At 44.1% G+C, this 24891-nt stretch overlaps 1 protein-coding gene and 1 pseudogene across 1 annotated transcript in view; one reads left to right on the forward strand and one right to left on the reverse strand.

Moving 5' to 3' along the window:
• The window catches only part of apba1a (amyloid beta (A4) precursor protein-binding, family A, member 1a), a 54827-nt gene extending 39740 nt beyond the window's left edge, over positions 1–15087 (reverse strand). The window contains exon 1 of the mRNA XM_027277201.1: positions 14919–15087. The gene's annotated coding sequence lies outside the window, so the exon portion shown is untranslated. The remainder of the gene's footprint in view (positions 1–14918) is intronic.
• Positions 15088–17589: 2502 nt separating this feature from the next.
• On the forward strand, positions 17590–19002 carry LOC113745575 (protein prenyltransferase alpha subunit repeat-containing protein 1-like; annotated as a pseudogene).
• The last annotated feature ends 5889 nt before the right edge of the window (positions 19003–24891 follow it).

Raw genomic sequence — 24891 nt, forward strand, 5'->3', positions numbered from 1 at the left:
CACTGCCCCTATGTAGGTCTTCTCACCGAGGTCAAGATGTGTCAAATTCCTCCGTCCAATGCCTTCCGGGTCATCCAGTGGTCACAAGAACCCTTTCCAGTGAGGTCAATGCCCAGTCCACATGCGTCCACTACAAATGCACCATCAGTCTGTTGCAATGGAGGATGTGTCTGCTGTGCTGCAGTCACACATTGGTGGGTGCTGGTCCAAGGGCTCGTGCTGTTGAAGTGTTGCAGTATCTACCTCATTGTTCCACCTGGACAGACACCTTACCTGCCTACACCGAAAGGACCTCCGTGACAAGCATTGGAGGACAGAACTCTTTCTCGTGTTGTGTACTACGTTGAGAACGTCGGAGACCCTCTAGGAGAGAACGGTTTAAAGAGTCTGTCTCTGTCACAAAAACTTGAAGCACTGGGATAGGCTAACTGTGAGCAACGGTGTGCTATACAGGATTTCAAGGGATCAAAGACCAAAGCAAAGCGCTTCCAATATGTTGTTCCGACTCACTCAAGACTGAGTTCTGCATGGATGCCGATGGAGCGGACATCAAGCTCAGTTCAGGAGCTCAGCTTGACAAGACAGAGGTTTTTCTGTTGCACCTCGACAGAGAGTGAGAGACTATGTTCGTCATTGTCAGCGATCTCATCAGTAAGACCATCGAGCCTGAGGGTAGGGCTCCCTTGGAGACCATAAACATCAACCGGCCACTGGAGTTGGTGTGTATTGACTTTTGGTCGGCCAAAGACTCTAAAAACAAGTCTGTTGATGTTTTGGTGATAACAGACCATTTTACAAGAATGGCTCAGGCATTTCCATGTAAAGACCAGACAGCTAAACAGGTGGCAAGGGTTCTCTGGGACCGGTATTTCTGTGTCTTTGGCTTTCCTGAAAGGATTCACATGACCAAGGGGCCAACTTTGAGAGTCAGCTGATAAGTGAGCTCCTCAGGGTGTCTGGTGTAAGAAAATCACACACAACCCCCTACCATCCAATGGGAAACGGAAGTGTGGAGCAGCCTGTGGCCAACGGTCTCTTTGACAAACGGCACACGGCTCAGGGCATCAGCCACAATGTTCTGCTGGCCTGGGATATATTTGATATGGAAGTCGTAGCTCGCCAACTTGGCCACCCAGCGTTGTTCACAGCAGTCTAGCTTTGGCTTTGTCAGGATGTGAGTTAACGGGTTGTTGTCAGTCCAGACTGTGAATTTGTGGCCTTTCAGCCAGTGACTGAACTTGTCGCAGACCGCCCATTTCAAGGCCAGACACTCTAACCGATGAGCCGGGTAGTTCTTTTGAGACTGAGACAATGACTTGCTGGCAAAAGCAATGGGCCTGGCTCGTGTTTCACCCTCCTGAACCTGAGACAGGACAGCACCTATGCCATCCAGGGATGCATCAGTTGACAGCATGAAGGGACGGGTGAACTCTGGATGGGCCAGGACAGCACTGTGAATCAGTGAGGACTTCAGGTGTTCAAAAGACTGCTCCTGCTCTGCTGTCCAGTCAGAGGCACACAACTTCCTGCCTGACAGTTTTATCTTGTGGTGTTTGCCTTTACTTTTCCCACCCTTCAGCAGATCAAAGAGCGGCTTGGCAATGGCGGAGTACCTGGGCACGAAGTGCTGATAGTAATTTACCATCCCCAAAAAGGACCTAATCCTCTTCTGAGATGGGGTCACGCCATCGGGCTCCATGAGGTCAGTGGTCACCATGTTCGTGATGTTCTCAACCTTACTGGGATCTGTTGAAACACCATTCTCATCTATTATGTGACCGAGAAACTTGACAGACCTCCTGAGAAAGAAACACTTTTTGGGGGCCAGCTTCAAGTTATGAGCACGCAGCCTCTTGAACACCATCTCTAGCCGCTGCAAGGCAACAGATCATCCAAGTAACACAGTAGACTCAGATAGTTTTGGTCACCGAAAATGCTGGTCATCATGCGCATGAAGCTCCCAGGGCTGTTGCAGAGGCCCTGCGGCAGACGGTTGTACTCATATAAGCCCATGGGAGTGGTGAATGCTGAGTACTTCCTGTTGTCCTCATGGAGTGGCATATTGTAGAATCCAGAGGTCAAATCCATCGTGCTGAACAGACAGTTACCTCCCAGCGCTGCCAAACAATCTGCCTGGTGAGGAAGGGGATGGGCATCCTTCAGGGTTCTCCTGTTCAACCAACGAAAGTCTGTACAGATGCGGAGATCTCCAGTTTTTTTCCACACAAGCACCAATGGTGATGCGTATTCACTGGTCGATTTTCTGATGATCTCCTTTTCCTCCATCTCACTCAGCACTTGGCGCAGCTTCTGGTACTGGCCAGGGGGCACTCTCCTGTACGGGAGCCTGAATGGTCTGCTGTCTGACAGGTGTATGCGGTGCACAAAGCCCTTCGCCTCCCCACAGTCAAGATGGTGGCGTGAAAAGACATCCTCATACTGCAAAACAAGGTCAGCCATTCTCCTCTTGCAGTCCTCTGAAACCTCACATGACTCCATATCAACACCACTGAGTCCAACTGACCTGAGCTTGTCTTTGGCAGAATTTGCATCTGCAGTAGACGGCACGGCTTATTGAGTGCAGCTAGAAAGGGGAACCTCTGAGCGCTCAGCAACATCCATGTCTTCAAGTGCAACGACGGAGTAGACATCAGCCAGCTTTGCATTGCGCCTTAATAACACAGGCTTGCTAGACGTGTTGACGAGCTTCAGTGGGACCCATCTGTCTCCCCACAATGTAGTTACAATCTTTGCGACCAAAACACCTCTGGGAGCTGAGCGGGATGACGTTGGCTCTGTGATGACGGTGCTGCCTGGGGAAACAACAGTGTTTTTGGGCAGTTTTCCCCAGATGAGATACTCACGGCCAGGCTCGAGAGAGGTAGCTGAGTTACACCTTACTGTACCGACCTTGTCAGGAACATCTTCACCTTTCCAAGGATTCAGACCAGATAGCATGGACAGGAAATGTTCAGTTTCTGGGTCCCCGGTTGGGCAAGGGCCGGACACTGTCTTCCAGTAGGACCCACATAGTTTGGACTGATGCAGGATGTGTTTTATGATGTTGGTCCCTAGTATCAACTCGTCATGCTGTCCTGGAACAACAAGTGTGGGGACTAACATCTCGCAGCCATACACTTCCATCTCCACATCAAAAACACACTTTGGCTTAACACGAAGTCCGCCACATCCAACAAGGACCACATTCACATCAATCATTTTCTGGTCTGTTATCACTCCAGCCTCTCTCAGCTTCACTTCAGCTGCCTCACTGATGCTGCAGGCCATTGAACCGCTGTCCAACATTCCGCCAATTTTCACTGACCCACCCATGTCCACAGTTGTGTAGAAGAGACTGTCACTGCTACCAATTCTGTGAACATTCTGATAAACAACGACTTCAAAGTCACTACATGAGTCTCTCACAGATGTGTAAACAGTCTCAGCATTAGACATGTCGTCGGTTTGGGAGTTTGTGGTGTGACCTGTACTGCCTCCCTCTGAATACAGGTCAGCTAGTTTCCCTCAGGCTGTGACTGAGAGGAGTTACTAGCAGGGCAGTTCAGTCTGGTGTGGCCAGGGGAGAAGCAGCTAAAACACAGTCTCTCAGACATGCAGTGTGAAATGGTGGTGTGGCTTGAGTCATTACAGACTTTACAACCTGCTTCTCTGGTACGTCGATCATGAGGAGCACGCTGGGGCCTTCCACCTCGGATTGGATGAGAAGTGTTGCGCTGCTGCATTTTCCCCATCATCTCCTGAAACATGTCAACCATGCGAGTGAGAAGTCTCTCCTCTGACTGTTGGAGATTTTGTGCCACAATTGGTACAGAGGCTTGGTTCTGAGTATGTTGGGGACCACCTTGAACTGAGACAGGCGCTGGGGAGGGGCAAGGAGGGTGCCACACATGACTTTGGGCTTGGAGAGAGAAGGGTGAGGGCAATGGACTTGGAGTGTGGCACTGCTCATACGCTGTTGGTGGTGATGTGGCTTTTCAGCTGTGTAACACCAGTAGTTCTGCCACTTGCCCTCAACTCTCTCTGATAATCATCGATTCTCAGCTGAACATCACGTGAGGTCCACTCGTGAATTGGCTTACATTTTAAGGTGCAAGATAGCTCCGGGTCAGGGCAGTGTTTGACGAACATGAGAGCCACTTCATCATTCATGTCTTCCATCTGCTTCCCTCGTCTGTGCAGGCCCCCAAGAGCTAAGTCTGCTGTCTTGTTTAGTCTTATCCAGTAGTCAAGTGGGTTTTCTCTGTGCTTGGGCAGAGTAGCATAAAAGTCAGCGAGAGGGAGACATGAGGGAGCCTCACTGAAATAGTGGAGAAGAACATTGTATATCAGTTCAGGTCTCTGTGTAACATCAAGTGCAGGATCACTACGCAAGGCAATCTTCACAACATCTCTGGCCTTGCCCATCAAGTGGCTCATGATTTCTTCTGCTTGTTCGCACACAGGAATATCTTGTTTTCTGAGGTGAGTTTTAGTCATGTCAATCCAGTCCTGGACTGAGTATTTGTCAGTGTTGTCACCTCTGAATGTCTGGAGCACTTTATCAGGTTTAACATGAACTGTCACATGTGGGAGGTCACGTCTGTTAACGTCACATGGTGTGTTCTGGGTGGCTGGGATAGTCTGGTGGTCACTATTCATGTTAACAACACCAGCTGACATTAGCTTAGCAACAATGGATTCACCAATTTGAGCACCTAACTGCCCTACCATGTCTGTGAGGTGGCGAACATCATCAACATCACTGCGGGGTGTGGAAGTAAGGGGACCCTCCCTCATTATCCCACCCACAGGAGTACAACCTGGGCTCAAACCTAACCCTGATTCTGCACAACCATCAGGTGTGAACTTTGAATGTCCCACAGCCCTACTGTCAGCAATATTACTGAACCAAACACCCCTACCTTTAGGTAAAGTTGGACTACTAAACCCATCCATCGTTATTTCAGCAGCTGCTTTTAACCAATAAATGTACTTGCATTGTGTATTTACACAGAAACAAAATAAAGTAGAAAAACGAGTTAACAGGGAGTACAAGAGTAATATATATATATATCAGCAATTAAAAGTCATCAACTCACTGAGGGTAAAACACAAAGTTAAAGCAGAGTGCCCTGAACCACAGTCTCTCATAAACCTGACCGCATAAAAATCTTGAAATGTAGATCAGGATGGTAGCACAGCATCCACGGCGATGAGCATCAAGCTGATCTGAAGATCCAAAGGGTCACGGCACCAGTGTAACGGGTGTGTGTTCGGGCATGAAGGAAGACGACTCAAGATGCTGCTTTCTTGTATTTATTCTGCAGAAGACATCAACATAGATTATAAATCTTCTGTCTCCTCCTTCTACACCTCTGCTCCCTCATCAGAACATAACGGGACTGTCTGAGCAGAAGTTTAAAATGTTTACAGAAAAACATTTTATAGAACAACGATATATATATCTACAAACAAGAAAACAATGCCACCTAGTGGCAAAATGAACCCAGCGTGGGGTGAAGTAACAAAACAACAAAATTCATAAGCCAAAAAGAAAAACACATACCTGCAGAAGACATCAACATAGATTATAAATCTTCTGTCTCCTCCTTCTACACCTCTGCTCCTAAACATGCACACATTATGTTAGCACCGCCAGCAAGTGCAAACTAGCAAGCTAATGCTACATGGGTTACAGACTGCACAAACAAATCGCGCCAAAAACGCGAAACTAAAAACATCTATAACTCTTATATTAACGGTACAAAGCAACACAAAACAACTTGGTAACAGAAATAATATAACAGAGAATAATATTCACCGAATATTTCAACATAAATTACTACGTTTTCACAGAAAATAACACAATATTACTGCTGTATTTTCCACACAACTTACCCTCATCAGAACATAACGGGACTGTGAGGGCAGAGGGACGGGGCTACAGAAGCCCAGGAGGAACGAAAAGGGCAAAGTGCAGGAGGTGATTAACACTTGGAAAGTGTATAAAATAGTGGTAAATGAAGATAACTCATAGAGATCAAATTCACAAATACTCAAAATAATCATACAATGATAAATAAAACTTACAAATACAAATTGAAAATATGAACTAATAAAGTGCATTTCTAACTCTGTTACACTTGCACACTTTATGAGGGGCCTGTCTTGGCTTGTCTTGATCACAGAGTTTTACTTAAAAATGTGCAAAATATGCTTGTTTGACAAATGCACTGATGTTTTCCCTCTGACTTGGAATGGTGAAACTACATTACATTGCATTTAGCAGACGCTTTTATCCAAAGCGACTTACAGAGGAGGACATAAGCTGAGAAAGGTGTAAAGGAGCACAGAATAGTTGTTAGTTTTGTTAGTTTTGTTAGGCAGGGAAGCATTCTCGAAACAGAAAGGTTTTTAGAAGTTTTTTAAAGGTCGAAAGGGATGTTGCTGTTCTAGTAGCCGTTGGTAGGTCATTCCACCATTTGGGGACGACCACAGAGAAGAGTTTAGAGTATCCTCGCTTTGCGAGAGGCGAGGGTACAACTAGACGGTTTGTATGAGCGGAGCGTAACGCCCTGGTCGGGACGTGAGCCTTTAGTAAGGCGCTGAGATAGGCAGGGGCAGATCCTGAGATGGTTTTGTAGGCTAGCGTCAGAGCTTTGTGTTTAATTCTGGCAGCTACAGGCAGCCAGTGCAGGTCGCTGAAGAGTGGGGTGACATGTGACCTTTTAGGTTGATTGAAAACCAGTCGCGCTGCGGCATTCTGGACCATTTGCAAAGGTTTGATCGCGCAAGCAGGTAGGCCAGCCAAGAGCGAGTTGCAGTAATCGAGGCGGGAGCTGACTGTAGCCTGAATCAGGAGCTGAGCGGCATATTGGGTCAGGTACGGTCTGATTTTTCTAATATTGTACAATGCATAGCGACATGACCTCGCTACGGAGGAAATGTGTTCAGAGAGAGAAAGACGATCATCTAGTACCACGCCCAGGTTTTTAGCAGCATGGTTAGGGGTAATGGTGACAGTACCAATTTTCAGGTTGAAGTCATGGCAGATTGACTCATGGGCAGGGATGACCAGGAGTTCGGTTTTTGACAGATTAAGCTGGAGATGGTGGTCTTTCATCCAAGTTGACAGATCAGAGAGACAGGCGGAGATGCGTGCGGAGACCGTGGTGTCGTCCGGCTGGAACGACAGGTATAGCTGTGTGTCATCGGCATAGCAGTGGTAGGAGAAGCCGTGTGAGCGGATAACATGGGACAGCGAGGTGGTGTAGATGGCAAACAGAAGGGGACCCAGCACCGACCCCTGCGGCACCCCCGTGGAGAGGGTATGAGTCGATGACAGACGACCTTGCCAAGACACATTAAAGGAGCGTCCAGCGAGGTAGGACTCGAGCCAGGAGTGGGCAGAGCCTGTAATGCCCATGTTAGCGAGTGTGGTTAGGAGTATGTCGTGATTGACTGTATCGAAGGCAGCCGATAAGTCGAGAAGGATGAGTACAGATGATTGCCCTCGTGCTCTGGCTGTTTTTAAGGCTTCTGAGACAGATAGTAAGGCTGTTTCGGTGGAGTGGCCACTTCTGAAACCCGATTGCTTTGGGTCAAGTAGGTGGTGATGGGTGAGGAAGTCAGTGATTTGTTTAGAGACCGCCCTCTCAATGGTTTTCGAGAGGAAGGGGAGCAGTGACACCGGCCGATAATTTTCAACCGAGGCGGGGTTAAGCGTAGTCTTTTTTAGTAATGGCGTAACTCTGGCTTGTTTGAAGGCCGCTGGAAATACGCCTGAGGACAGTGAGGCATTAATCACGGATGTGATCGGTGGGACTACTGTAGGAGCGATATCTTGTAGGAGTTTAGAGGGGATGGGGTCCAGTGGGCAGGTGGTGGGTCGGTTGTTTATGATCAGTTTGGATACCTCGTCTTCCGAGAGAGGGGTGAACGAGGAGAGAGTTGCGCTGTTGTCTCGGGGGAGTAGCAGGTTGTGACCGGGGGGATCACAAAATTGTTTGCTGATTATCGCCACCTTGTCTGTGAAGAAGGAGGCAAAGCTGTCAGCAGTGAGGTTGGTGGCAGGTGGGGGTGGGGGAGGATTGAGCAGCGATTTGAAGGCGGAGAAGAGTTTCCGTGTGTCAGTTGTGCTGCTGATTTTCTTGTTGTAATATTCCATTTTAGCAGTCGTGACAGATGAAGAGAATGACGCTAGGAGAGATTGGAAGGCTTCTAGGTCAGCGTGGTTTTTGGATTTGTGCCATTTCCGTTCTGCAGCTCTGAGTGCTGTACGTGACGAGCGGATGGCATCAGTCAACCATGGGCGGGGCTGAGTGGAGCGTGCTGGTTTTCTAGAAAGAGGGCACAGGGAATCTAGGCATGCGGTTAGTGTGGAACTGAGAGATTCTGCGGCTGCGTTGACATCTAGCGGAGAGAAACTGTTGGGAGGGGGAAGGGCAGTAGCGACGATTGAGGCGAAGTGGGTGGCAGACAAGTTGCGGAGATTGCGTCGAGAGGTGGTCATGGGTTGAGGGGTGGTAGGTAGTTCTGGGAGGGAAACCGTGAAGTGGATGAAGAAGTGGTCCGAGGTATGTAATGGTGTGACCATTATGTCATCAGTTTTGCAGTTTTTGGTAAGGACGAGATCCAGATGATTGCCATTTTTGTGAGTTGGGGGAGTACTGACTAGTTGCATGTCGAATGAGTTGATGAGGGATAGAAAGTCTGTGGCGTAAGCTTTGCCTAGATGGATGTTGAAATCACCGAGGACCAGCAGCGGGCACTCAAGTTCAGGGATTGAGGACAGTAGCGTGTCTAACTCATTGACGAAGTCACCCAGAGGTCCAGGAGGACGGTAGATGACGATCACTGAGCATTTGACCGGAGCTATGACTTTGATTGCATGGTGTTCAAATGAGCAGTAGTTGGTGTTGAGGAGCAGGGGAGCATAGTTCCATTTGTTGTTAACCAGGACCCCAGTTCCTCCTCCTCGCTTGGAGAGACGGGGGGTATGGGAGAAGGAGTGAGCTGCGGAGAGTGCTGCCTGAGTGGCGGTGTTTTCTGTTTTAAGCCAGGTTTCGGTGAGGGCCAGCAGGTCCAGGGATAGACTGCTGGCATAAGCTGGGATAAAGTCCACCTTGTTGACAGCAGATTGGCAGTTCCATAGGCCAACAGAGAAGGTTTTGGTGGGTGTATAATGTTCCAGTGGCCGCAGGTTAAATAGATTCCTGGTGCGAAGGTTGCGGCGTAGGGGGGTTCGTGTAGTAGAAACTACGGGGATCTTCTGGAAGCACATGGTGATATAGGAGATGGAGGATAGTTTTGCCTTGCTCGGTGGACTCGCGCAGGTAGACCCAAGTAGGTCTTCACACGAGGAGGGCTTCAGACGAGGGCTGACGCTTCCGCTGACTGCAGCGCAGAATGCTTGTTGAAATAGGTGCAGGTGCCACTCCCTGAGTCCGCCCTCTTTTGCAAATTACAAAAGGCTGTGGTTTCGGGGGCGTGTCACTTGTTCACACCTGAGTCCAATCCAGTTTCGGGTACAGCAGAGTAAAATTAATCCTAGTTAAATTACCTGAAGTGAATTCTAGAAGATCTTACTGTCAGCTGTTGACTCCACACTTTCTTCAAACTAGCACAAATATAGCAAAAGGAGTCAGGGCTGTTTAGGCATTTACGATGAGGAGTAGCAGGAGCAGACCTGATCTGGAACAAAGGAAATATATACCTATGGAAATCAAACACTAAGATGGAATAGTTACAAGCTTTGAAAACTACAAAAACGGCATCAAACCAAATAGAACTTACAACGGTATGCCCATGGTTACAAGGTTAAGAGATAAGCCACATCATTCATACTATGCTAGCTTTCTGTTTGCAGATATTGATAGTACTGACCTATTGGGAGCTGCACATACCTCTTACCGCACTGTCTCAATTGTGACTGTACAAATAATTTGCCACGTAGCTGTAGATGAGTCGTAATCAGCTGGCAAGTCTTACTACAGTGGAATTTTGCTTATCTGAGGGTAAGCTGTGGGAAAAAAACTTGATGTGCTAGAAAAAAAACTGACTGCAATTTTGGAATCAGCATGCCAATTTTAGTTTTAATCAGCATAAAAATCTAACTCAACAGAATTTTTTTTTCAAATTGTCCCCTAGTGTTATTAATGGCCTGCCAGTAAATCGGACTCCCACCACTCATACTACAAATCCCACAATGCACTGGAACAGTTGACACACAGGTCAAGACCTGTGCACTACGTCTAACCCCGCTGCTTTGGTTGTTTACACAGTAATCAGTGGTCCAGAGTTGACAACTTAGCGACTTTGTCGCTATATTTAGCGACTTTTCAGACCCTCTAGCCAGTGGCAAAGGGCTCCTTTTCCAGCTCCACCAGGATGTCCACTTATTTTATTTCACTCTTAGCAGGCAGCTGTGTGCAGGCTGCCAAAGCTACTGTCCACTGACATAGACACACAGAGCCTGAGACAAACAGCCTGAAACTAAAGCTAGTGACAGCAGTGGAGCTGTCCGCTTGTTGTTGACCACTTGATGGACACAAAAAAGAATCTAACAAAGCAGCTGACTGCAAAGCTGATGATCTCAGAGGAAACAAACTTTAAAATATACTGTCATCATTCCTATCTCAGGGAAGATGATCCCTATTGTTTTCAGAAATATGAATGTCATTAGATCCCATTCCAACCAGGCTGCTCAAGGATGTTTTACCTCTAGTTAGCCCTTCTTTATTGGATATGATTAATCTGTCTTTATTATCAGGATATGTACCACAGTCCTTTAAGGTATCTGTAATTAAACCTCTTCTTAAAAAGCCCACTCTAGATCCAGAGGTCTTAGCCAACTACAGACCGATATCAAACCTTCCCTTTCTGTCTAAGATACTTGAGAAAGCTGTAGCTAATCAGCTGTGTGACTTTCTCCATAACAATAGTCTATTTGAGGATTTCCAGTCAGGATTTAGAGTGCATCATAGCACAGAGACCGCATTAGTCAAAGTTACAAATGACCTCCTAATGGCATCAGACAAAGGACTCATCTCTGTACTTGTCCTGTTAGATCTTAGTGCCACATTTGACATCATTGACCATCAAATTATTTTACAAAAACTGTTGTTTTTGATTATTTGTCCTTTAATGTCCACATAAAACAAATTTCGAGGACTGCATTCTTCCACTTACGTAACATCGCTAAAATCAGACGTCTCTCAGATTGTCTCGCAAGCGGATGCAGAAAAACTAGTCCACGCATTTGTTACTTCTAGGCTGGACTATTGTAACTCTTTGTTATCAGGCTGCTCTAATAAGTCTCTTAGGACTTTGCAGTTAATTCAGAATGCTGCTGCACGTGTTCTGACAGGAACCAAGATCAGAGATCACATCTCTCCCATTTTGGCTTCCTTGCATTGGCTACCTATTAAATTTAGAATAGAATTTAAAATTCTTCTCCTTACATACAAAGCTCTTCATGGTCAGGCACCATCGTATCTAAAAGAGCTCATAATACCTTACTATCCCTCTAGAACACTGCGCTCTCAGGATGCTGGGTTCCTTGTGGTTCTTATAGTTTCCAAAAGTAGATTGGGAGCCAGAGCTTTCAGCTATCAGGCTCCTCTTCTGTGGAAGAAACTACCATTCTGGGTTCAGGAGGCAGACACGGTCAACACTTTTAAGAGTAGACTTAAGGCTTTCCTTTTTGATAAAGCCTATAGTTAGGGCTGGCTCTGGTCATCCCTTAATTATGCTGCCATAGGATTAGACTGCCGAAGGACTCCCGACTCCCTCCCCTCTCTCTCTCTCTCTCTCTCTCTCTCTCTGTCTCTCTCTCTCTCTTTCAGGGTTATGCCTAGTCAGGCACGGTATTGGTTGAAGATGCAACCAATACCGTTTTACTGAAAACTCTACTCAAACCTTCTCTCTCTCTCTCTCTCTCTCTCTCTCTCTCTCTCCCTCTCCATCACCACCACCATCTATAAACATACATGTCTCATTAATGCATGTTAATGCATGTTACTAACTAAACTTCTTCATGGAATGTGGCTGCTGCTGTGATCCTGCATGACGTCCACTACATATATTACTACTGTCATTATTGCTACCATATCTCCATTACAGTTTATAGTTAGTTAATGTTTTGCTGCTGCTGTGCATCTGTGCTCTCTCTCTCTCTATCCATCTATCTGTGTTTTTCTTCTTTTCTTTTGCCAATAATGCAATGACTGGGTGTCTTTTGTTAGGAATACACATTATGTTTTGCTTCCCTGTTCAGCATCTTTAAATTACTTGACTAACACTAACCTGCCTTCATTCTGAGACTTTGTATGAGGTAGACATTCTGATCTACAAGGAGCCCTGGCTATGTCTGGATCTGCTATTCTTCATCCACCCATTACCTCCACGTTTGTCCATTTTTGCTGTGGTTGTGTCACAATTTATATCACCTAAAAAATGTGTCTCAATACTACATCCTAAAAATGTATTAGTCGACTTATGTCAATAAAAACAAGGAAGCAAGGAATATACAATTTAGGACACTGACCACACCACACACACAGTCAGTCGGTCAGTTTCAACATTGTCTTATTACCAAGCAATCAAAGCAGAGTGGTGCTAGACATCTTTCTTCTCACATTCTAGTGCACTGGATGCTGATGTTGAGTTAATGTTGCATTTACATCATGTGGGATGGAGAGAGTCATAGAATATGTTCACATAGTTAGGACTATGTGAAAGAGTGTGGCCATCCCCCTGGCTGAACAGTGAGACTATCAAGAGGGTGTAAAAAAACTTGACAAACAGATTTTTGTGAATAAAACACATGAAACTTACAAATATGTATGTTTGCTGTGTACTTAGCAGTATGGCTAGAACTGAAACAATGTATCCATTAAACAATTTGTCAACTGACAGAAAATTGTCAGCTAATTTGATAAATGATCAAATCATTTTTAATGTAAAATAATTTCATGGTCCTACCTTTCTTCCCTTTAATTATTTTAATACTTTTAATTAATTTCTCATAATTTTGATTCAGTAGATTCATTCATAATTAAAATGATGATTAGTGCAGTCCTATAAAAATAGTTTAACCAAATACAACAGTGAAATTCTTGGGGAATGCTACGTTTGATGGCGTCTTGGAGATAGGCCTTTAGTTGTTATGGTCATTGGGATGTAAGCTACATTTCTTTAAGAGGGGTGTTAAACAGCTATTCATTATAGCTAGAAAAGGGAGATTATTACATTATCAAAATATTACTCAACTAAAAACTACTGGTGGTAAAGAATATTTAAGGGTATTAGTTACTTTATAACCATTTATGTTTAATGCTATTACAATAGCAGGCAACTAATCAAATAGGGAGATAGATGTAGACAAGATACACTTTCAATTCATAACTCACAATTCATGATAAAATGGATTGAATATACAGGTAAAACCTACAAAGACAATTTTGTGTGTTAAAAGAGAACACAATGTTTCTTCAAATCTTCAGTCCATAAATTAGCCTACTCCTAACTCCTGTTATTCTGGTCGGTGTGGTCACCTCTCCAAATCTGCTGCAGCGTTTTCAATTCATGGGTTTCATGGGTTGTCTTGTGACATTATTAGGTCCTTATTTATAGACTTTAAAAACATACACCCACTTTACACACAGTTTTAATTAGAATAATTATTACATTATAATTATTAGACTTACATTTTAAAACATTGTTTCCCAGTAAGAAAACATTGGATAAAGTCAGGTGGATTAAGATACTACATTTCTGGTGAATAGATTTTCTTCTAATCTTGAACTATGTTGAATTTGCTTTATGGAACCGAATCAACCGAAAGAGTCAGACTAACTGGAATAGGCCTGGCTTATGGTAAACTTCATAGAACTGAAGCTCAGCTTCAGTTTACACAGAAACAGTGAACCTATCAGCATATTTGTAACCAGTACCAACACCAGTCTCTCCTCCATAAAATAAAATAGATAAACAACATCAATAAAATCATACAGTCCGTCCCCTGGACACATTGATAGTGAGTTTTAGACCTACTACATCACTGCCCTTGACTGCGGTCCACCCATCAGCCACCTTAGATTGTCTCCCCTGCTGGGGCTCAGCCTGCCAGCTACTGTCAATCAAACACAGACAGGGACACACCCCTCCGAATGCTAAGAGGAAAAGAAGCATTTGTGATATTTCAACAAGACCCTTTCCCTTCACCAGAATGATTAACACTGCCTTTAAATACATGTTGATAAATGTGTGCCTGCAGGCAGGATGGGCATGTGATTTCAGTCCATCAGGAACATACAGCAGACAGACAGTGTGGACACCCAGCCCTAATATGGCTCCTATCAGGACTTGATGAACCTGTTTTTTCCCGTTGAATGGAGGTGCTGCCACCCAGATAGGCTGCACGACCAGGATGTAACCTGCATCATCAGAGCCAGCAGCAGCACCAGAGCACGCACCCAGGCCGCCACTGTACATCATGCGTCTCATTTTGAGGTGATGGACACAAAACCCAGGAAGGATCAAGAAAAGACCCAACCAGGCCAGAGTGTTGACTAGATTGTGGTTACCCTGCTGGGACTCGGCACCTGCCAACAACAGGGCCTCTCTATGGACCGTTTCATTCATGTCGGCCCGGTGGGCGGTAGCGCTTGTGCCCGGCACAAAGCCTCGTCCATACAGCCGGTTCATCTGAATCCCGGTATGGCATTTCCTCTGAAACGCGCCGTTATCTTTTCCTAAAGCCACTCCTCAAACAGTCCGAGCGGCGACAATACACCGTCCCCACAGCCCGACAACAACACAGTCGCTCCGCAGCAGCCGCTGCCGGATCACCGTGTCGCGTCGCAGCTTTCAGATGACAGTGAGCGCAATGTGAACCCAACGAGTGCTGAACTCACCTGCTTTCAGTGGTGATGTTTCTGCAGGCTGGAGGTCCGCTCCGAAGCTGCCACACCGTCCTCCATCTTCCCTGTAGCGTCTGCTATGTGTGTGTGTGTGTGTGTGTGTGTATTCGCCAGCCCCTCCTTCCTCCCACCGTCACATCGTTATAGAACACAACAAATACTATTCAAGATTCGAGCAGTTTGATTACCTCCATCTGTGTCAAAGAGAAGAAAAGCCATGATTCAAGATGACTCTGTAAAAAATATATGAAAGAACATTTTGAATCTTTTTACACTGTTTACTTGGTTATTGGATGACTTTTACTAAAATCCTGTTGAACATCTTATTCCTTTATATTTCTGTCTCTATGGCCTCCATGTGAGTGTGCACAGAAGTCTCAGATCTTTTACTTCAACTTGTGAAAAAAGGAAAGTGATATTGATATGTGGGGATAAGCAGGTATACATGCCACTGCTACTACTGATGCTCCAGTAGTGTTCTGTGAGCTCAGATGTTAAAGGCAGCTCGAGTTGTCTTATTTTCTTGAGTGGATGAAGGAAGGAATGCAGACAGACTCAGGAGGTAGAGCAGGTCGTCCACTAATCAGATGATTTGATCATCGTCTCCTCCAAGCTGCATGTCAGTGAGTCAAGATACTGAACCCCAAATTGCTCCTGAGGGCCTGTGTGTGAATGTGTATGAATGGTTAGCTCCTCAAACTGATGAGCAGTTGGCACCTTGCATAGCAGCCAATGCCATCAGTGTATGAATGTGTGTGAATGGGCGAATTTGATATGTACTGTAAAAGAGCTTTGAGTGGTCGGAAGACTAAAGAGATGATATATAAGTACAGTCCATTTACCATTTACCAGAATATCATGAATCCGAAGAAATCTCTGTCCACAGGGATGGCTGTGATCTTCGGGTGGCACTGAGGATGGGGTTGGGCTAAGGATGACTTCCAAAAACCATAATCTGTGAACACAGTTCATCTCTGCATCCACAAATGACAGCTCAAACTCCCACCATGCAAAGAGGAAACTATATGCGAAGCAGCCATAGACATATAGACGCTGCATTGAGCGCTGAATCGTACGTCGACGCCATATTGGATGTGGCAGATCTGCCCATAAACTAATACAAGGAAATAGACTGAACTTCATAAAGCGCCTTTCTACAAAGTTCTTTAAGTTAATGCCTTTTATACACCCATTCTCACACACACACTAATATATCTGGGAAACAAACAGGCACCAAAAACAACGTATGTAACTTTTAAAGTGATGATTATAAATGTTTACTCCTTATGTAAGCACCAAACCAACGTATGTATTTTTCTAATGCTGAGTGTTTACAGCTACTAATGTGTGTAACACTGTTACTGTGGTGATAAATATTGAAATATTTATATTTAACATTTAATCTGTGTCTATAATAACCAGATTCTGAAATGTAGATGTGACATGAGGGTTTTCTGAATAAAGAGCACTAACGTTTACATTTAACTGATTTTGATTATGTTTGATTATGTTTTGTTAAAGACAATACAATGCTCAAAGCTATAAACACATGAGACTCGTGATCTTCTATGGGTGTTTATTACAATCATGGTGGTTGTTTGTTTATTTATTAATTTTTTTTTTGTACAGGAAGGAGTTGCTGGCAGTTGGGAGTTCTTAACCCAGAGAAGGACCTCTACCTGGGACGCTCGCTCTCACCAAATTTCCCCAAGAGCCCAGAGACGTTGGATACACGGTAAGACTGTGCCAGAGGACCTTTTTTTATGTTGCTTTCACACAGGATAGTCCAGGGACTTGTTCGATTGGGAAACATTGCAACAGCTGCTCGGCGCGGTGTGCCCAAAAGCAGCATGACATGAAGAGAAAAACCGGCTCATGGATTGGCTTTCTGATCTTTGTTCGCTGGATACTTCATTGCTTCCCATGTAAGTGAACTTCACCAGTGTTCACTTGGAAGCTGACTGACACCCACGGTTTCGGCAGACCAGAGTTTGCTTGTTTGGGCTGCCACCCCGAGTTCAGTTGAGCTTTCCTTGGTGTGAAAGCGCCCTTAAATGTGTGGTAGTCCTTGTTGCTGCCACACATCTTAGTGTCAGCCACATTAGTTTGAAAACACTTTACTATGACACTGATGGACAATTGTTTCTGCTTCGAATATAACTGTGATGAAACAACCCACTTCAGTGAAGTTTGGTTCATGCCATTCTCTGCTATTCGGGATGTGGATATTTATTGATGCTGATTATAGTAATGAGATTATTAATACATTTTTTTTAATTACATTTTTAATTGGGAATACTTCTAATGGTGAAAAATAATTAGACAGGAACCACATTAGATTTGAGCAAAGCCACAGTGCTTGTCAGTGAAGTGTCCTAATACTGAGTTATCCTTCTGAACTTGCAGATAATAAAGCTGAATAGTGCTTCTTTGTTTTTGTTTTTTTTTAGCCATCCATTATTGTCTATTTGACTAGCTGAGGTGCGTGTCCACACCTGGAAGAGGTCTAATTCACACATGTCCAATACTGTCATAATGGGTACTTCTAATAGTTCTCCAGCTGTACTTCGTACCCTGTTCGTTGGGTCTTCACTATGAGTATTAGTGATGGCAGGTGGCGTTATAAAGCCTACCAGTGGCAGATGTCAATAAGTGGACTAGATTAATGAAGTTCTCTGACTCAGCACTTGTTGTTCTTTCTGCGACGTGGGTGCTGCGCAGATTCTGCGTCAGGGCCACAGCAGGAAGCAGGAGCAGAGCAGGGGGAGGAGATCATGAAGAGAGGAGCCAAAGCTCAGTGACCATCTGGCCGACGCTCACCAAAGAGATAAAGGTGTGCTGTGACGCTGCCTGCCGCTATCCCAGCAACTACAATGCCTGGTTCGCACCGCATCTGGGTGCTGCAGCACATGGCCATGGGCAACATTAAGGTGGGACAAGGAATAGATTCTTTTTTCCTTTGCATGGTAGAGCCTCGCAGATTGTGTTCACCTGTGGAGTGTTCCAAACAGGCATTTTTGAGGCATTCCACAACTTCCTGGCCACGTTCCTTCCCCAGGTTTTCCATGACGAGCTGTCCTCTATGCGTCCTGTGGGTGTCCATGCATGTGTCCGACCACAGTGGCTTCCACTACCGGCAGTTCCTGCTCAAGGAGCTGATCACTGAGCTCTCCCAGACTCAAGCTTCCACCACCACCACTACCACAGCCACCAACAGATTCACCCAGCACTGTCCCAACCGTCCCCATTCATCATGGCCACAGTCAGCTAACGGGGAGCTGTCAGGAGCGAGGCAGGTGGGAGGCCAGACGCTCAGCTTCACTACCGTCCTTCAACTCTTCCACCAGGAGATGGAGCTGTGCTCCAACCTGATCCAGTCCTTTCCTGGGCACGAGACACTCTGGAGTCACAGGTGAGGCCACAGAAGTGAATAGAACCCAAAGCACATGTCAGAATTTCTCAGATCTCACTGTTTCCTTTCATTTTATTCAACTTACACCCCCCATTTAGAACTTGCACATTAATACTTCCATTACACCTTGTTGTACTTTCTGAGGCAACATTTTGTTTCATTTGTTTCATCTTGTTAATAAATATTTTCACCTTGCTGTTTTGCAGCTTTTACTTCAATGAAAGAAGTTCACCTACCTTACCTTGAAGCTTTCTGTACCTGTGTTTTGTCTGAAAGTTTCAACAGTCCATCACTACGAGCAAGAGCCTCAGCTTTATAAGCTATATGCTTCATATATATGTTTCGGGCACCCAGTATTTATTCTAGGTGATTTGCTGAACATCTTATTTAAACACTGAACATAGAGTATCTATGAAAAACAAACAGCAACAAACATTTTTACAGTCCATTTGAATAATAAGGCGTTGGATGTTTGTTTCCTCCTTTTCCAGGCGACTCGTCTTCTACCTGTGGCACCACTGGAGGAAGGAACACCGCTCCATCGCAGCAGTAACGGAGGCAGCAAATCATCATGTGAAGACGGCGACCCGGCCTGCAGACTTCCGTGCCTCGCTGGGCAGGACGCAAATGTGGGGAAGTCTGAATGGACCGAAGGAATGCAAGTGAAGCTATGGAGGTAGATGGGGTCTTTGCCAGACCCACGTGACAGCAAGGACTGAGAGAGGCATCCTGCTGCCCGACCCCCCCACCCTACCCTCTGAGTAGCTTTGTGAGCAGTATCTAGAACAACTGCTGCAACCCGACGCGACGTTTTGCCCTTGCATATAAAAAGTGGTTAGACACTGTCATTGGTCAGCAGCCTTGAGAGAAAGAGAGAGAGAGAAGGGAGGGGGGGGAGTTGCTTTAGACACAGATTAAAAATTGGCTTGCCTACCTGAAGTACTGACTTTAACTAAAGTACTTCAGATGCAGTGATTGCTTTAGAAACCAGCATAGGGCAGCCTGGTTACTGTCTTCCTCCTGACAGTGGTAGAGAGGATGGGGATTGTAGTTTGTTTTCCTGGAACATCTGGTTTCCCTTTGCTTCATCTGAGCCAGAAACCCTTCAGAATGGAAATCTGTATAGACAGAGCCACTGACTCTTAGTAGGTTCTGTTCTTACTTCAGGTATCTCAGTGCCTCAGGTCAATTTCCCCTCCTTTCTTGTCCGTCTGGCATTCACCTGCACATCGTTTTGCTCCATAATTCAGCAAAGAAACTAAATGAAGCTGCCACAGGAGGAGAATTCATGTGTTTGCAGAGGTTGAAGCAGGCACAATTTCCACTCAAAATCACTTGTCTGTAGCTGTTCTATGGAACGCCACATGACTCATAAATCAGACATGAATAAATAATCATGGATAACACAATGTTATCTCATGGTAAAGGGGCTGTATCAGAAAAGTGACATTGGTGAAAAAACTGCCATTCTGAAATGAAAATGAATTTAAAAGGGGCATTTTTAACACAGCTATATCGCTTCAAGTGAGAAATCATTTCACACTCTGCTGAGTTTAAATAACTGACATGATTTATTCAATGTAAATGTATTTTTGAGTGAATTAAACTTTAAATAGAACAGACGTTGGCTTGATGTGGCTTTGACGTCCTCTTCGCCAGACGACGTGCTGAAACTGTTTTTTTGAGGTTCCCCAGATTTCCATTCTGAAGGTGGTCACTTTTATTAATTATGAAGTCATCTTCTCATATTTTCTTGGTCTGCCCTTGTTTGCTGTTGCTGGTTGACTTCTAATTCTACTGGTGAATATAGGCAGTAAGTCTCCCTATGTAGCTAAGTCAGTAACTTGCAAACGAAAGCCAAAAAACTAGTTGTAGCTTAAAAATGATTGTGTTGCTATGTTATAGATTAGCCATAGCTAACTTGCAGTCTACCTTTTGCCACCTGAAGCATTAAACATAGAAGCAGGACATGTTCGCTGTTACGGAGTTGTGGGAGGCTAGGCTGCGGGGGAAGCGAGTTTCCCTGACACTCATGGTGCTACATGTTGCCGTTACACAACACTTCATCTGTTACATGGTGTTAGTGTCAAACAGGTGAACACCGAAACAGCACTTTGGACTATTTATGATGATTAATAATATGATATAATAGATTAATAATCAAAATAGCATATTGTTTTGTGTTATTTTGCACCCGGCTAGTTAACGGTAGGCCGAGCTGTTTTGTGTGACTATCTTGTATAAAACTAGACAGAACATGGAAAGGTCAAATCTACATGATGTCTTTGTGTCAAGGAAAACTTGTGCTTACTTAAACATTGTAACATGCTGTATCTGCATGTTTCATCCCTTCATCTGTTAGAAGGTGGAAATGGTCGCTCCTCCCACTACATTGTCTCGTGCTTGATAAGGGAGGAACCGGATCTTAACATTTGAATCTATAATCTGAAGTTGTGTATTTTCAGATATCAGCTGAGAACATCGAATGGCGAGCACTTTTTCAGGATGATATGGTGGGTCACTTACGAGTTGTTTGGCACACAAATGAACAAATGTATAACTTACACAGATGACGTTCCTCAGCCATAGACACATTAGCGTTCACTATATGCATCCCAACATCACATACATGTGTTGGGAACAGTCTGTCCCAGTGGGCCTGTTATCCAGTTTGGGATCACTTCACATGTATATACAGGTTGGATTGGATCTTCTTTGAGACAACATGGCAGATTTGAGGAGAAAGAAACACACTGATCAGTGTGCAGAGGCTGGCTAGCCAAATCTTCCCATAATGGTCTCCATGTGCTTCCTTGTAACCTGTGCCATGTTGTTTATACTTAGCTTCTCTTAGAAATCTCCAATGTAAGAGTTACAGAGTAAGATGCTTTATCGCCTCAGACACTGTGTACATGATCTAGATAATGTTGAAATGTAGTATTTTGAGCCATGTATTCTTTAGGTTTGTTCATACAATGGTGCATATCGACATGTATGTTATTATATTTGAACATCCTTGACATCCCCAGAACAAAACTTTGAATACAAGACTATCTATGCAAATGTTTTTTTAAGTTCAACAAGCTTTTAAAAAGAATAATGTAGCTTCTGTTTTTCTAATTTATTCTTTAATTGACTTCATGTGTCCTTATGAATGATCCCTAGCATCTCATTAATTTTATTTTATTATAAGGGTAAAGTCTTTGTCTTCATTTTCGATGTTTTGTCATCTGCTTACCAAGGAAATAAAGCTCTCTGGGTAAATCTATTACCTGCTGTTAAGTGTGTGTCTCTGTGTGTGTCGGTGGTGGATCAGTTGATGCACTGATGCAAAGTCGGAGAACGAAGTATGCTCCATAAGAACGTCTTGTTAGTTTTTTTGCACAGTTTAAACATGCATAGAAATGACAGTGATGGGGTGTTGGTTGGCTCAGTTGATCCCACGTGTGAGGGCTCAGACCTCCGCAGCGTCCAAGGTTCAATCCGACATGTGGCTCTTTGCGCATGTCATTCCCCATCTCTATCTCCCCAAATTCCTGTCTTCTTCAGCTGTCTCTGTCAAATAAAAGCTTGAACAGGCCAAAAATTAAAAAAAAAGAAATGACAGTGTCAAATGATAAACAGTGGCACAGGCAGAAACACCGCAAGCTGATTGAATTTGATGTCGCAATACATTTGGAAAAAGTTAGGACTTTTTTCCTCTCTCGCAACTCTTTTGAGGAGACTTTTCTGTGTAATCTAGTGGAATGTCTTCACATTCACGCCATGTGCACTAATTGATCCCCCTACCTCATGCTGCTGACTTTGAACTTTAACAAGCGACCTGTACATTCACGTGAACATATATACATACATATAGTATACATACACACACACACACATATATATGTTCTATAATATATATGTTGTGTGTGTATATATATAATATGTATATATAATGTTAATATATAAAATGTATATATATAATGTGTGTGTATATAATATAATATATATATATATATTATATATATTTATATTATATTAATGTGTATGTGTGTGTATGTGTATATATATATATATATATATCTATATATATATTGTCAAGTTAGTTGAGATCCCTGATCCGCTGACACAACGGAAAGTTAAAATAACGACCTGTGAGACGGATGACAGGTGTCTTACTGTCTGGCCTTGCAAATGGGAGTGAAACCCCCCAGCAGACGGCCTGAAATGGGGAACGAAGGGACTTTTCATTTTGCCAGTAATGTTAAGCCTTTGGACATTTAAAAAAATATATATGAGTGAGTAATGCATAAAGATAAAAATGAGCTAAGCTAAAATGTGATTAATATGTGATTCTGTGTTTAAACAAATGCAAAATGACTGTGTGAAATGAGTGTACCATAAGAAAAGATTGTGTTATAACTGAAGATTCTGACTACTGGAGATTGTGAATCATTGCAATAAGTTGGTAGCTAAGGTAAAATAATAACTAAATCATGCTGAGGGGTTGAGGAAGTGAACTTGAGCAACCCGTCTGGAGAAAGGGTAAGAAGGGGATAAGAGAAGCAAACAGAAACATCTGGAGGGACAACAGGAGGATGAACTATGACATCACCACCTAATATGGTTGGACTCCAGCAAGTGACTCATTGTAGCCTGGTAGGGGGAAAATCCAACAAACAGGAGTATAAGAGCCACTGCACAACGGAGATCGGGGTTATCCTCGTCAGCCGGCACCCAAGTTCGAGACATGCTGGACGACAGACCAAAACGGGAGCATTGAATCTACGGACTTAGACACCAAACCACAGAGAGGGAAGATGAAGGCCAACATCGCAGAGAATCCGTGAGCCACAGCTGGCAAGGGGAGCCGAGCCAAGGGTAACCACCCCCAAACCAGCTGGGGCCTCGACTGGACCAACCAGATTCTTTTCGTGTTCCTCCTGCCGAGAGAGACTGTGGATGTCGGGGACTTCTGGGCTGTGACGGCCAGGGACTCTCGATGAAATCCAGCAGTTTGGCAGTCGTGAAAGGATTGGATCGTGTGGAAATGTATAATAATGTTTGAATTAAAATAGATGTGTGTTAAATGGTCGGGTAAGTATAAGGTCACACAGAGTATATTGCTTTTGAGTGTTGTGTAACTGTGTGGATTATTTATCTGAAGTGCCTAATAATCATTTAAAGATATTAAACTGTTTGATTTGTTGAACTATGGCTTTTAAGAATGTTGTTAAACCAGCAGAGTGTTTTTGCAGATTACAGTTTGTGTCTGAGTGCAGTCCCACGCCTGAGGTATGTGTGTGAGCACAACTAGAAACTGTTACAAAGCATCTGATCTATGCACAGAGTGTACTCAAGGACACGATGGTCCGAGAAAAGGGCACGCACCACACACCGGGCGTCGGCTGCACTCACCAGACTACCCTGTATGAAGATAATAACAAATATGTAACCGCTTGTGTGAATTAATAAAACTAGCTGGAGCCTGAGAGAGCTCAGAATCAGCAGGGCGTGAGGTGTGCAGATCGCGGGGTCTGTAAGAACTGAGAGCTGTGTTCTCCCTCTTGCAACAGGTGAAATTGGAGTACTTGTCTTGTCTTCTTTAAACTCAATATCTCTCTGCTCTACATCAGGTCTACAGAATTCGGGGTGGTTTGAATCACCACAACAATCGACTGATCACCGCTTCACCCTTTCCCTCCCTCTCTCCAAATTGGACCAACCTCAGTAACTCAGCAACAGCCTTTGTATCAGGTTATCAAATTTATTATAAGATAGTGATTTGAGGATAGGAGTATCAAATCTGAATGAATTGTTGTATGCTTGCCCTTGCTACTTTGCAATAAATTATCCACTGCAGTTAAAGATTAGTTGTGGCCTCACATTTATGACATCTCCTACAGGGTGTATCATGAGGTTATAGTGTTTCAACATCCAATAAGGTTCTAACAGGTTACTCTGCCAGGGGTCGGCAACCTTTAACACCAAAAGAGCCATTTGACCCGGTTTCCACAAAAAAAACCCCACTGAGAGCCGCATACTTTTTGACATCTAAATGGAGAAAAAAACGCATTTATTAGAAAGTTAAAAATAAACATACACTATTAGTGCTTTGACTACCCTTTTGAAGATGGGCTATAAAGTGTTACTTATGAATCCACAAAGTGCTACAGAGAAAATTTAATTTAATTCTAATGAACACATTTTGAACATTCTGAGTTCTTGAAGCAAATGAATCTGCCCAGACATCATTGAACGATCTATTTTCCTCTGATATTTTCTCTAGATTTCTCCTATTTGGCCTGTTGGGGTTGAAGTTGGGATAGCGGTCGGGCGGGAATACCGGCTTTCGCGAGGTAGACGATTGAGCGGCAAAACAATAAAAAACATATAAATTGAATATTATATTTTCAAGATCGCAATCAGATTCCATTTAGAACTACGCGTTTCTGTATATTAACCTTTAACTCATTTCGAAGAAGAAACCTAATTCTGAAAGGCTAATGAGACTGAGGGGTCTTTCTGAATCAAAGAGCCCCTAAACGTTTACATTTAACGATTTGTTGATTA

Source organism: Larimichthys crocea, unplaced genomic scaffold, assembly GCF_000972845.2.
Source record: "Larimichthys crocea isolate SSNF unplaced genomic scaffold, L_crocea_2.0 scaffold90, whole genome shotgun sequence".
NCBI classification, from domain to species: domain Eukaryota; kingdom Metazoa; phylum Chordata; class Actinopteri; family Sciaenidae; genus Larimichthys; species Larimichthys crocea.